The sequence below is a fragment of the Cynocephalus volans genome, chromosome 2 (assembly GCF_027409185.1).
Source record: "Cynocephalus volans isolate mCynVol1 chromosome 2, mCynVol1.pri, whole genome shotgun sequence".
NCBI lineage: Eukaryota > Metazoa > Chordata > Mammalia > Dermoptera > Cynocephalidae > Cynocephalus > Cynocephalus volans.
Window position 1 is genome coordinate 125,918,802 of NC_084461.1, and position 14,910 is coordinate 125,933,711.

A 14,910-nucleotide genomic window follows, 5' to 3' on the forward strand; every position below is an offset into this window, starting at 1 on the left:
TCACTTGCTGTTCCAGTATCTGTTGTTAGGCACTGTTTCCTCTGTTCTTGGGGCATCCATTGCCTGACTCAGAAAAACTTGAGGCCCACCTTGCTACCCACTACCTGCATCCATGTTTTGCTCCCAAAGACCCAGTCCCAAAGGCTTAGGGTCATCAAGGCTGAGATTCTGCCTGTGGCCCAAACTAGGGCCCTGCCATCTCTTAGCAGAGTTTCCAAATCCTGGCCTACTTTCTAGGGTCTTCCAATATCACCTGTTGCTAAATACCTATCACCAGGCTCTATCTGCCTCTCAGGACACCTCCCATAATGCTCCCAAACAGATACAGCCTATCAGTCTGACAGCCTGGGCATGGAGCTTGACTCTGCCACTCAGTAGCTGTGTGGCCTTAGGCAGATAGTCCACACACCAAGCTTCAGTCTCTGCACCTATAACAGCCCCTACTTTACAGGGCGCTTATGAGAACTCAGGGAGGCGAGACTTTAAAGCTGAGTACAGTGCCCAGACACAGTAAGGGCTCAAGAAGCACCTGAAACCAGGGCAAGAAGCTCTTCTGTTTCCAGATGCTCACAGATGTGAACAAAGCTCCATGCCAAAGCAAAGAAACCTTCGTGCTGCCCAAGTGCAGCACTAGTGGTCCCTCATAAAGTGTCACTTTAGACATTGGAATAAATGGACTTCTGAGCAGCCTTTTCAGATTTCACCTTTTAATAAAAATGATGATGATGATAATAGGAAACACATATAGACCTTGTTATAAGTCAGGTACTGTGCTGAACACATTACTCATCTGATCCTTTCAGTAACAAAGTTGGCATTTTATTGCCCCACTTTATAGATTAGGGAACTGAGGCACAAGGTCAGAGGACTAATAAGTGACAGAGTCAGAATGTGAACCCCAGGCAGCCTGGCTGCAGAATCTCTCTACTTTGCCACTGTGTTATGTTGCCTCTTAAGTGGTCTGATTTAGGAATTAAAATAATCGTTATTCCCTCCCTCCCTCTTTCTCTCCCTATGGCCACTAGCCCAGATGCTTATTCTCGTTCCTATACCTTGGACTCCTTTACTTCCCTCCAGCTGAGTTGAACATCCGTCAGCCCAGATCCATTCTCTGTTACCTGCCCATCCAATATGTCCCCTCCCTTCTCTGTGGTTGAATGGACTGGATCCAGTCACATCCTGAGTCGTGACACCTTGTTGGTACTCAGTGAACATTTGTTGATTAGTGAATCCTTTCTTAAGGAAAAATACTATTCATCCACAATTTGTGTGTCATGTACAGATGTTAGGCAGGGTATGCCTGTAGCACAAGAGACCACAGATTATTTTTCCAGCAGCCTAATCAAGGGATACTGTGTTAGCCAAATAATGCCTATTTAATGAGGTGGAAGTGGGTGTGCCTTCCTCTCTGCACAATACCCATCTCCGGGCAGCAAACACAGCAGGGCCAGCAGCTCCATTATTCTAACAGCTTGCTCAGGGTCCACAGAATGCATGCAGCCAAGTGAGTGGCCACACTCTCTTCTGGGACCAGACATCCTACACTAGCTGTAGATAGAGCACATGGATGTCTGTTCAGCATCTCCACTGAAAATACTACATCGTGGCTGGTGCTACTTGCCTATACAGTCAAAGCACTTAACCGGATACTGCTTCCTTAAATCCTTTTCGGAGCCAGGCAAGCCACATGTAAACACAGGATTTGGGAGAGTTTACAAGAAACTCATTGTTTCTCTCTTAACTTTTTGTGTATTAACTTTGCTTTTGATTACTTCACTTGTGAATCCATTCATTCATTCTTTCTAAAAAGGCAAGGAGAAAAAGAAAAAAGTCCCCCTGTGTCTGTCTGCCAGCTGCCCTCAGCAGCAAATTGGGGATCTTGCCTTCAGAGAGGCAATCTCCAGAGGGGACTTTCCTCGGAAGCCCTCAATGACCAACACAAAGAAAACAAAAAGGGAATTTGTGACTGTGAATCAGAGTCTCCACCAAAATCTACACTCATTCCCATGGACAAACAGCCCTGTAGATGGCTGGCCAGCCCTTCACTAGACGCCACTTCCCAAAGCAAGGCCCGTTTCTTTCCGTCCTCTGCCACTGTCGGGCTGGCTTGCCCCCATGCAAAACTGTCAGAGGAGCAGCCCAGCTCGCCCTCTGCTGGGTATTTGTGTCCTCCCACTGGGGTTTGGGGAGCTAAATCATAAACTGTCCCATCACTGTAGAGAATGAGGGGAAGTGGTGGTCACCAAATCAGAAATGAAGGAGGAAAAGTGGGGAATGTAAAACAGCTAGAGAAAGCACGGACTGTGTGAATTCTGCTGAGACAGAGACTGAGCTCCTGGGCCTGAGAGAGGAGACAAGATGGGTTCCTGCTTGGGTCTCTGAAAAATGGGCTTGCTTAAATGCCTGAGACTCCCATCCAGCACTTCTCAAGGTTCCATCTAGGAGCCTTGCATACTTCTGGCATGTCACAATGACATGGGCGTGGATAGCGTATGTGCCAAGAGAATGTGCCCAGTGGTTAGCCATTCCAGCTCCTTTTCTACTGGTGCCTGTCAGAGGGGGACTGAAATGAGGATTCAAAGAAGACCAGAAGGGAAGGAAAGAAGTGATCCAGGTGACCAGTGGACCATCAGAATACCACCCTATCAAAACCTTGGGCTGACACACTCAGATAATCCTGTATTTCAGCCTGACTTTTGCCCATCATGTGGAGAGAGTTCCTGAAGCAGCTGACTTCCCAGGCTACCCAAGACAGTGAGTGTGACACAGCAAGATAATGTCGCAGCGCTCGGCCTCTGCAGCACCACAAGGGCTGCATCCAGCACTTTAGTAAATGAGAACATTCCTGCCCCCTCCAGTCGGGCTGGCCTTGGGGGAATGAAGATAATGGGGTGGCATGGTGCATTGTCATTTGTGCAGCCTCTAAACTGTAAGTGCTATTTTTACATGTCTATGCCATTGGCAAGCCTTTCCTCCAGAGCAGTCTCCACCCAGGTCTTAAACCCAGCCGGAGGTGAGCTTCTTGGAATTCACTTGCAGGAGTGCTGTTTCCAGGGCTATTTGCTTAAAGCATTTCTCTGCCTTAGCTTTTCCCTTTTTTCTTTCCTCTCCAAATAGCCTTATACTTGCACTTGGATGGACACACGCAGACCACACACACACCCTCAACTCTGGATATGACCTGCTCTCTGCTCCCCAGAACAGATACCCTGATTCTTACCTGAAGAGCTTGTAGGCTGAGGGCTGTACCTCTTCACTCGATTCTTTCCCAGGGGAAACAGAATCCACTCTGTGTTGTCTGCTCTGTGTTTGTCACTGTCACCGTGCTGCGGCTGCTTCCCCAGCAGCCCCAAGCCAGCTCTCTGAACCTCTGGGTTCCTGCAGCTCCGTGTAGGGAGAGGGACGGGCTGTGGCATGCACATCAGGTTGCTGGCCCGCCTCCAGACACCATGCCACAGAGCCGGCTACCAGTCCTGGAGGGCTGTGTGGGAAGCAGGGAGGCAGACTGGGGAGCCGTGAATGTCAGCCCCTAAGTAGGTCTATGTCTGCCCTTGTTTATCAGCAGAGGGGACCTGCCTGTAGACAACTGCCCACCCCACCCCACCCACAGGGATGCACACAGAGCTCTAAGTGCACCCCAACTCTGGACAGCCAGCACCAGGCCTGGGAACACAGAGCCGCTGGCCAGTGGGGAGGGAGGCAGAGACAGCAGACAGTGACAGCGACTACCCTGGGTGTTATTTTAACGTGGTTTGTCTTGGGGCAAATGCCTGAGCTGAGTGGACTACTGGCCAGTCTGAGCAGAATCCTGTTTATTTTGAGGCTTCAGTCACCATGGAAACAGCAGGTTGTGGCTCAGAGATGTTCCTCTGGAATCAGAAGGCTGCTGGATGAAAGGGAGTCCTTTTCTGTCCTGTCATCTGGCATCCCTGCACAGGGTGTAGGTGTCTGTGTGTGGCAGTGTGTATGTGTGTGTGCTTGTGTGTCCGTCTGTGCCATTCCAAGAGCCAAGCCCTACATTAGCAAATTAGGGCATTTACCAAAGCCAGTCAGGCAATGGCCATCCAGGTTAGGACTGGAGAGGAGCCACAGAGAGAACATTCCTGTTATTCTTCACCACTGTTCAAACTGGTCCCTGTTGGATGAGGTGAATCCTCAGGTGAGCCAGCTTCAGGGGTGGGGATCTCTTCAATGGGCCATGGACATCATCTTTATACCACTGGCCAGGATGGGGTAAGGAAGGGAGGAAGCTGTCTGTACAAATAACTCTTTGGCTGGAAGGTGGGGAATCAAGACTGAAAGGATATGGATCAGGAAGTGTCTTTGAAGAGACCAAGTGGAAACGTGATTAATAGTTTCCCGTCTTTGGTGAAGAGGCCCTCCTCCTTATGCAAGCGTTTGAGCCTGGGAGGTGTGCGTGTGTGTGCGTGTGGGTGCGCGTGTGTATGAAAGCCTGCCCATCTGATGACTCAGATAGATAGAGAGGTTCAGATTGACCTGTTAGAACTGGAGATATGCTCTCCAGTCTCTCCCTCCTCCAGGAAGTTGCTCAGGTACAGGAAAGGTGGAGGTGGAAGCTTGCTGTCCACAGTCCTCCCAGAGCTCCCAGGGGAGGCCTTCATGTGCCTTCTGAAGCTCTTCTCCTGTGACAGGGAACTGGAGGCTCAAGCCTAACATAACTCCAATAATGGATGAGCAGCTGCTCTCCCAAAAGGGCCTTGAAGGTACAGAAAAAGTTGATTCCTCCAAAACCTATTAACTGGAAACTTCGTGAACTGCCACTTCCACACATTCAAAGGATACTGATGGTTTGTTTGAAAACATAATAATCTTCCTGAGTATCTGCAAGATTCCAAAGGGCCTTCTGAATCATAAGAAGGTTAAAACACTTCAGTTGTCTTAATATTGGAGAATTATTATGCTTTATATAGTATGCATGGTAACTCTTTTTAACTCACGGAATGATAGATTTGAAAGTTAGAACACCCTGAACGTCCTGCAGACAGGGACTCAGACTCAGTGCTTCACCCAGGTGGTATCCCTTGTTAAAGGCCTCACTGTGACTAAAGCCAGGTCTCCCCACTTCAGGTGAACAATCTTTCACCTGTGCACACTGTGTTGTTTGTCATTCGTGGGCAACTCAGCTCTTCAGGGGCCCAGATTCCCTCCTTCCTAATCGATAAGACTTCCAACTCACATCTGCCCTGCAAACTCACAGGATTATCATGACAATCAAATGCGTCTGAGTGTGTGCAAGTAACTCGAACACTGGGAATGCAAGTGCCAGTCATTATTTTATTTTATTTTTCCATTATATCCAATTGTGACACATCGTTTAAAACACACACACACACACACACACAACTTTTAGGCAAATATAATCCCTAACTACTGACATACACTAATTTCTGTACTATGTTTTGGGTGTTCAACAATGTTACTGCCCAAATATTAGGAAATAATGAATCCTCGGTTCCTTAAGATATTTATTGTAATATAACTCCCCGCAATGTTGAAATTTTTAAAAATTTCATTTTAACGTCCCTCAGTTTCTATATTTATTTCAACTTCTGTGCCAAGTATCTAGATTTATCTTTTAAATAATATACATTGAGATCTTACATCCTAAGACATGATAATATAAATGCTTTTGGGCCCCACTGTTATTAGAGTGGGAAGGGACTTGGAAGTTACCTAGTCACAAAGTCTGGCCTCAGAATAGCCCTCCAGCTCTGTGTCAGGAAATAGTCAGTGGAAATAATAACTGTCGAAACTGCCCATTAAGTATCCACAATATGCTAGATCTTCTACAGAGTGTGTAACAGAAATCAAATCTTCCCCTAAAGCTCTTATTCTTTAAAAGCCATTTCTGCCATGATAAAAACTTACATGAGAGCCATGCTAGCACTGCGGAGGGGTAGTCTGAGAAAAGAAAAAAATGACAAGATTTGGAGGACCAACAAATCTTCTAATAGGTTTATCCACAGAGATGTGTGATTGCCCAGAGTTATTCATGTCTCCAAAGTTTGAAGCTGGTGCTAGAGGTGAGATATTTCCTTCCACACTCTAAGAGATGGACCTGCTACGTAGCACTTAGGCAGTTGCTTTCACGGAAAGTGGATCTAAGCCTCACCCAAGAGCTTTAAAAGGGTGATAAAGGTAGAATGAGGTTTCCGTGGTTTGACCTATTCTGTGTTCAGTGTCTCTGAAAATCAGACAGAAAATTACCGCTTTTTAACTGCACCAATGTGAACGAAGCAGAGCCTGATTGAATCAGCAGGATTCAAAATGCCCCCAATAAATATACCTTCTTCCTCTCCAGGCATAACATAAGCCCTGGTGTCTTGTCCTTGAATCTTAACAACTCACATTCGATATTTGCTTTAAAATTTCCCCTTCATTCATCCTGTTTACATACAGGGTGCAGTTATGTGAAATGCACACCAGACACTGCATTTTCTTTCTAATCTCATTTGACCTTGTTCAGGCACAACAAATCCTCATCAGCTGACAGGAGAAATCAGATGCTGCCTGCCACTCTCTACCCTCTCCCTCCCCCCAACCGCACACGCAAGGCATTTGCTTTTGTTTATACCCAATCAGGCAGTTAAGCGAAGGGCATCCTGGCCTCATCGTGAGCCAGCTGCCAAGATGATGGAGGCATTGGGAAATGCAAGAGACATTGACAGGAAATTGTATTGGTTGCCCAAGGAGACCTGACAGTCACAAACATCACCAGAGCTGCCGGACAGAAATTGGATCCAATGGCTCTCAAGAAGGAAGATGTCTCACCGTGATCTCACTGTAATCCGAGACCATGGGCTCATCCCAATTTGTTGGCCTGGCCCTCCAGTGACTTCAGGGGAGGATGCCTACACAGGGCCATACCCATGAGAGGTGGGCTTTCTCTCCTCTAGTACTAATCACCCATCACCTATTTTATTTTGTTTCCATAGATCCCAGGTTTTTTTATTTTAATATATTTTACATTTAAATAAAGGGAATCCTTCATACACATGATAAAAAGGCACAATATACATAAAGGCGTAAAATGATCGTCTATAACCCTCTTCACCCTCTTCCCTTAATAGATAAGTACTATTAACATGTGTGTGTGTGTATCTTTTCAGGAAAAAAATGTCTCTGCACCCCTGAATGGGTGTGTGCTAAAGATAATTTACTACACATAATGTCCTGCATTATTGTTTGGTTTTCACTCAACAATAAATCTTTGCACATTGGTCTAGTCCGTCCAAGCACCAATATTGCTCACCTGGATTACTGTGATATCCTAATTAGCCTTCCTGCTTCTACCCTTACCCACTACAGTTCATTCCAGAAGGATCCTGCTAAAAGGTAAATAAAGTTGTGTCCTTATTTGCTCAGAACTGTCCCGTGCCTTTCCCTTGTACTAAGAACAAAAGCTGAGCCCGCTTCCAGCACCCGCCTCTCCACGTTCACTGCCTCACCGCCTCTCCACCTCCTTGCTCACTGCGCTCCCATCACACTGCTGCTCGCAGGGGCCAAGATTGGTCCTACCTCAGGGCCTTTGCACTGGTCTCTGCCCAGAATGTATGCTTCTTTTCTGCCCCTAGAGTCTTTTTGTGGCTGGCTCTTTCTCGTCATTCTGGTCTCAGCTCAGACCTCTTTCCTGGAATCAGCCCCCATCACTGTCCTTTACAGCCTCCTGCTTTCTTTTTCTTCACAGAATGCAATACTATCTGAAAATTTTCGTATTCATAACGTGTTTACTTATTTGTTCTCTCTCTCCTCTACTATACACACTGGGATGGAAACTCCATGCGGAGAGTGGGACTTTGTTTTTTCACCATTACATACCCAGTACTTAGACCAGTGGTTCTCACACCTGAAGGTGCATTGGAATCACCTGGAGGGTTTGTTAAGACACAGATTGCTGGCCCCACCCTCAGAGTCTCTAATTCAGTAGGTCTGGGGTCCGCCTACCGAATTAGAATTTGCATTTTTCACACATTTCCAGCTGATACTGATGCTGATGCTGCTGGCCAGGGAATGCACTTTGGGAACCTCCAGTCCGGATGATGCCTGAAGACACAGCAGGTGTTGTGCATATATTTATTACATGAATGCACGAGTCAGCACATAAGGATCTGCCGTCTTCTTCATAATAGCTGTTTATTTTCAGTTTACCATTTGTTTATAGTTATTGGACTGTAAGCCCCCTCAAAGTCTGTATGAGAGGAGGGCCCCGATTTTGCCACCTAAAATGATTTATCAGCTCCATTGATTTGTCAGCTGATGATTAAAAACCTAAACTTCATAGGCCCAAGGGAAGCCAGTGATAGTCACTCCTCGTTCTCTGCCTTGGCAGAACAAACCAAAAGGTGGTCAGGCTCTAACCTGACACACGACAGAATTTTCCCCCAGGGGCGATCGCTCAGGCCTCTCCTGTAATGGTTGGACAACTATCCTGTTGGTTCAGATTGGAATGTACACAACTAGTCTACCTGGATCCCAGGCAGGTTATGAAACATAGAAAGCCCAGTGGCTTTTCTGAGTCACAACACCCCTTGAAAATCCGACAAGATCTATAACCCTATTTCCGGGGAAAACAAACGTGTATACACACTTTTTTACATTTAATTTCAGGAAGTTACAAGAGGCCCCAAGCCCATTTTAACCCTAGGTTGAGAACTCCTAGTTTAAAAATTGACTAGCTATTTGTCAAAACAACCAACTAACCAAAAAACCAATCAGGATCCCCAGTTTATTATTTAAAATCTTGATGAATCAGAGGTTTAAATGTAAAAAGACAAACCCTAGAGGAAAACATTACAGGAAAGCATTATAGAGAAAACATTAGTTAATAAGTTTTATAATTTTAGAATGGGGAACACTTTTGAAGCATGATATAAAACCCAGAAGTAAAAATAGAATAGTAAGATTGATTTCATAAAATTTAAAATGATCTGTACAGGAAAGAGGGGAAAAAATCCTCCTGGTTTAGACTCTGGGGAGAAATCTATGGATTGTCATTTCCATTTATATTCTTTCCACTGGAGTTGTGTGAGTGGGACAAGCTCTATGGGACAAAACATAAGCTTATCAGAGCAGACAGGGTGAGACCACATCCTTCAGCCAAGCCCTGTCACTGGGTTAATTATTTCACTAGGTGTGGGTTGGGTTTTTAAACTTTATTGAGATATGATTCACACATACCACACAGTTCATCCATTTAAAGTATACAATTAAGTGGTTTTGTTATATTCCCAAAGTTGTGCAACCACCACTATAAGAATATTTTTTGTCACCCCCAAAAGAAACCCCATATCCATTAGCAATCACTATCCATTCACCACTCCTGCCAGGCCTAGGAAATCACTAATCTACTTCCTGTCTCTGTAGATTTTCCTGTTCTGGCCATTTCATATAAATGGAACCATACAATATGGTCTTTTTTTCTTTAACATAATGTCTTCAAGGTTCATCCATGTTGTAGCATGTATCAAATTTTCTTTCCATTTTATTGTTGAATATTTCATTGTATGCGTACACTACATTTTATTTATCCATTCATCAGCTCATGGACATCTGTGTTATTTCCTCCGTTTGGCTATTATGATGATTAATGCTGCTATGAATGTTCATGCACAAGTTTTTGTGTTAACATATGTTTTTATTTCTCTTGGGCCTAGCACTAGTTTCTGTCTTAAAGGTTTACCTAAAGTGTTCTACTTTGCATATAGATCTAGATATAGATATTTACATGACAACCCCCATCATAACCTCTTGGAGAAGCAATGAGCTCTTTCATCCCCCACGCAGAACCTTCTGTGTAATCTTGGGACACGACACAATCTCATTGTGCCTCGGTTGTGCCATCAACAGAAGGAAGGTGACAGCACCAGCTCTTTGACTCTCTCACAGGATATTGTGAGGATAAATGAAATGACATAAATCAAATAGGAACTGTTCTTTCTAGGACACTAACCCATGTGAATAGGCTAGTGCACATCAAAGAAACAAGATACATTTGGACTAGGGGTTTGCCAGCATACAAGTGACCATGTTAGCCAAGAGGCCAGTGGTTTGAAGTGGGGGCATAGATGGTGTAAAAACTACTTGCCATTTTTTCAAGATTTTGATTTCCTGTGAGATTAGAATTTGGTTGCCTTCCAAATCCTGCCAGCCACCCTCTGAGGGAAGGTGCCAAACTAGGTCACCCTAGTCAGGGGCAGAGGAAAGGGCAGGGCCATGTCCAGTGACTGGCAGCCATGGGGGCAAGCTTGAATTCTAAAGCCCACCCTCCAGCTAACATTTCCCCAAAGACCACCCTACCCTCATTTAATTAAAAAGCATCCCACTCTCTACAGACCCTGACCTTCATGGCTTCTCTGGGGCAGGGTTTGACCCCTCATCCCTGGGTAGAATCTAGTAAGGACCTGTTATAGAGGTGCTGGGAGCCCAGGTGACAGAAGAAGGGTCTAAAATACCTGAGCTTCCTCATGTTCTCTAATCACCCATTGCCCCTTGCCCTTTAAAATCAAGCAGCAGGAAATTCCACTGATAAGCATGTAAATGATGAGTGGAATAGGAAATAAAATGGTAGGCATGCCTGGGTTCTAATCCCAAAATCACCACTTAATAGCTGCATCTAGGACAAGTGCCTTAATTATGAGACTCAGTTTCCCCATCTCTTAAATGAGATACTGGCAGTACTTGCCTCATAGGGTCCTTGTGAGGATTGTTTGAGATGATGCCTGCAGGGGCTCCAGTGTGCATTCTGAGCTCAATCAATGTTTGCTGTAGTTTCTATGTTACTTTTAAAGTCAGAATTAAGGATTCCAAATAATGTAGCCATCCTCCCTAAGCTACTTAGGGAGACTGGTTTTCTATTGGTCAATTAATTGGATTTACTTTATTAGGCAGCTACTATGTGTTAGATACCACAGAGAGGGCTGGGGACAGAACTGAATTTTCTCCCAGGAATGTAAAATTCAAGTTGGGAGAAAAACTAAGATACATGAAATTCTTAAAGAACATCCTGACAGTCATGAGAGGGGAGACAGCAGAAAAGCCCAGAAGGGCTAGACAAGGTGTCACAGGAGAGGCGGCACCCGGGCTGGCCCTTGCAAGCCAAGATGAGCTCACAGCAGCAGAGGAGAGGGAGACAGAACTGGGCAAGGGCATGTGAGGGGAAGGGGAGACCCATGTGCACACAGGCAACGTGGGGACCTAGGCAGGTCTGAGTGCGGTGGGTGGTCTGTGAGCTGAGCCAGAGACAAAAAGCCTTCTGGTATCTTTCCCACTATCAAGGGTCTCTAAAAATGGCATGCCATGGGGTCTTTTAGTCACCTGTTCCACTAATAATTATCCTTCTATGAGAACTTCTGTCACTAATACAGTTTTGTGGAATGTAAGAGCGAGGAAGGAGGAGGATTTTATGTCAGAGGGGCTTTGACTCTTAATTGAGACCATTGCAAAAAGAGCAACACGGTGACAGCCACTGACGTCGGCACGCCTCCTGGGATGAGTACCTTGATTATCTCTGGGCAACCACCCCTTCACTGCTTTCAGTCCATGAGGTTTTGGGATGGGAATGACTGCACCCCATGGCAGGCATGGGCACAATCCCCACACGGGTTCTATGAGATATGACCCTGAGATTCTAGCTAGAACTCCCAGGGCAGGGAAGCACCCGTTCTTGTAGGGTGGCTATTGTCAGCTAGAGCTGCTGGCAGCCGTCTTGCTACCTCAAGTAAGCAAATCTTCCTGGAAATGGAACAACATAGGGGACAAAACCAAGAAATGAAGAGAGACAGATTCAGGATGCCATCATCTGGGCACCTGGATCCCACCATACCAAAACTGTGGGTTTTTCAGTTACATGAGCAGAAAAAAAAAAAAAAAAATCCTCTTTTTGCCTAAGTCTCTTCAAACTAGGTTTCAGTCTGTGGCCACTAAAAGAATCCTGACTTATTCAAGTAATTCCTTGTTCCCACCAGAATTTTGTTGGCTTCTTCTCAGCATGGACATTTGCAGTCCACAGCCCAGGGGCAGTTCATGTCCAGGATAACAGTACACAGGTGCAAGTGATGGTGGCATCTACACAATCCCTGAACAGGCATGGGTGGATGTGATGTGCCCGGGCATGCAGAGGCTTTAGAAGGGGAGACCAAGACACTGCAAAGTTTGTTTCTTCACGTTGTCGACTCTGCTTGTAGAGCAATTCTCTCCAAACCCTTCATTTTATTCCTCTTGTTCTCAGCAAAAGAAAGGAGTTCTTGGATCTGCTAAGTATATTTTACAGGGCTCTAAGGAGTCAGGAGGAGATGGGAGGAGAGGAGGATAGGGGGAAAGGCAGCTCTGCACATTCCACTTTTGTTTTTTCCTTTTTGTCCAATGACAAAGAATCAGTTGGCATCCTTCTATTTCCTATTTCATGCAGTGCTTCTTAAAATGAAACATTAGCTCTACTGTAATGGGATTTGTCTAATGATTTCCTGGTAAACATCTTCTAAGATCTCAGCAAAAATAATTCACTTGGTAGGAATCACTTCCTGCTTCCCCGCTAAGAACCAGACCTACCCAGATCTTTCTGGGGGCAGATGGGCCTCTGAATGAGAGAAGGGACCACAGGAATATTTTACTCTACCATCTACCGCATAGACTCAAGCCTGACACAGACCCAGATCGGGAAGGAGAAAAGGAAGGTGGGGGTGAGGGAGAACATTCATGCTGACTGCCAGTATGAAGCCAAGTTGAAAGTCCGCAGTCTGAGCTCCTGGCAGAAACAAATGCACTCACCTCTTTGCCTTGGCTCTGAGGAGCTTTCTTTCTGGGGCAGTGTCCACACTGCCCCGCCAGGAGCACCGCAGGCAGGCTGCTGCCGGCAGAAGGGAGTTCCCATTCACCATCAGAAGGGAGTGTCCTTCAGGAAAAGGAAGCAATCCCCTTATGCCCCTGGAGTCGAGGCTGCTGGATCCACTTGTCCTCTCTCCTGCTCCCTTTCTGGTGTGAATGGAGCTCAGAGGAGCCCCAAGAGAAGGGCTGAGTGCAAACCAAACACCACACCCACCCTAATAGCAGATTGGCCTCTGGCCTTTGGGAGCCTGGGGAGGGAGGCAGTGGACCAGGTCGTAAGGCCACTCTCTTGGGCCCCTAGGAGTGCGGCTGACACTGGTGTGCCCACAGAAAGTCCAAGGACAAGCACTTGCATATTGATTTCTCCCCCTCTCATGTGATCTTATTTTTGGACTGGACACAAGAGCTATTTGGGGGCTGGACAGCTGCCAGGTGAAAGGACAACGATCTCGTCCAAGTAGTCTCCATGCTTCTCTCTGAACTACTTCCTGTTACCTTTCCCCATGTGAGGAAGAAGGACGGGGGTCTTGCTCCCAGCCTTACTTTTAGTACATCTGAGCAATTTGTCCAACTTACCAATTTTTTTTCAACTAGGTGAGGGCCACCCTTTGAGGTTTCACAGGATAAATGTAATGAAAAAGTCATTACTTTATGTCTGAGGCAGGTAAATGTTTCTGAGGCTGGTCGTCATATCATACAGTCATCATACACCCCATTTAAGAGATAGAGACCCTCTAATCCACACTGGTGTGGGAGCCCTGACCCCGGACGGCATGTGTAAGCACCGAGGAGCTAGGCTCTACCACCAAATAAGCAGATTCTGCCTTTCTCCCCTGGCTTTTCTGCTTCTAACTCCTAGACTTGTAAAACTGACAACATTAAAATAGCCTGATTTTTCACCCCTGATTTTTCCTCTTTGGATACAAATGGAAAGTTTTGAAACAATCACACTTGACAAAATGCCAATTCAATATCATCATCCTCACCCTCATCAATTTTATTTATTGAGCTTTTGCTAAACGCCATTCATATGCTGAGCACTTTTCCTGTGTTGTCTCATTTAATCCTCACCACACCCCTACCAGAAAGGCAATATTGCTCCTATTTGACAGCCAGGGGTGTAGAGGGTTAGAAATCTTGACTCTCATTTGATTTTTAGAATAGGGTTTTTAGGTAATGCATATGAGGCAACAGTCTCCAGCCAGGGGGCAAAAGCCCACAGGTAGCGTGGCAACAGCCCATCTAATCAACTCTAATCACTGCTTATGTATGGGATTGTATACTTTAATGATTTTAGAGCTAACAGGTGGTTGTCATACCGATACTGTTAAGAGATTTTAAGAACTTTTGAAGGAAATAATGTGAAAAAATGTTTGCAGAGGACAAATTGTCTGTTGGTGGAAACTTTAGAGACAATTATACTTAGATTTAATCATAAGAATGTGACTTTTGCTTAAATCATTTGAGGAGAGGTTATATTTTATTTTATTTTATTTATTTATTTATTTATTTTTTGTCTTTTTGTGAACAGTAAGGGGATCGCAACCCTTGGCTTGGTGTCTCCTGCACCGCGCTCAGCCAGTGAGCGCACCAGCCATCCCTATATAGGATCCGAACCTGCGGCGGCAGCGCACCGCACTCCCAGCGCTGCACTCTCCAGAGTGCGCCACAGGGTCGGCCCAGAGGTTATATTTTACATAATGATCGCAGTTTGACCAACTTAGCTTTTCACAAATTGTACTTTGGAATGCCACATTGTTCATTTTACTGATGTTACTAGTTTCCATTATTTAAGCTATACTTAGCCATAGATAACTTTTGTGAAACTGCCCATGTCTTTGTGTCCTTTTAAGGTAATTGAATCAACTGATTTTTCTTGTGAAACTTCCTTGTCTTTACAATAAAAAACAGAAGCTAACTTTGAATCGGGACTATACCCAGTTTTCTCCTTCTAACAGAGGACTTGCTGAGGTGCAGTCCCTTCGGGCTTCTCATTGCATTCACGTTGCTTTGAGTGATCTTTTTTTCATCTCTGTTACACACTGAGAAGTGTAACACAGGGGAGAT

General features: G+C 45.4%; 1 protein-coding gene across 2 annotated transcripts in view; it reads right to left on the reverse strand.

Annotated features, from left to right (window-relative positions):
- The window catches only part of FGF1 (fibroblast growth factor 1), a 93,262-nt gene extending 80,105 nt beyond the window's left edge, over positions 1–13,157 (reverse strand). The window contains exon 1 of one of the 2 annotated variants that reach the window (XM_063085929.1): positions 12,787–13,157. The gene's annotated coding sequence lies outside the window, so the exon portion shown is untranslated. Of the gene's footprint in view, positions 1–3,220; positions 3,337–12,786 lie in introns of those variants that run through there. The other variant, XM_063085930.1, reaches the window with a different exon arrangement.
- Between the last annotated feature and the right edge of the window lie 1,753 nt (positions 13,158–14,910).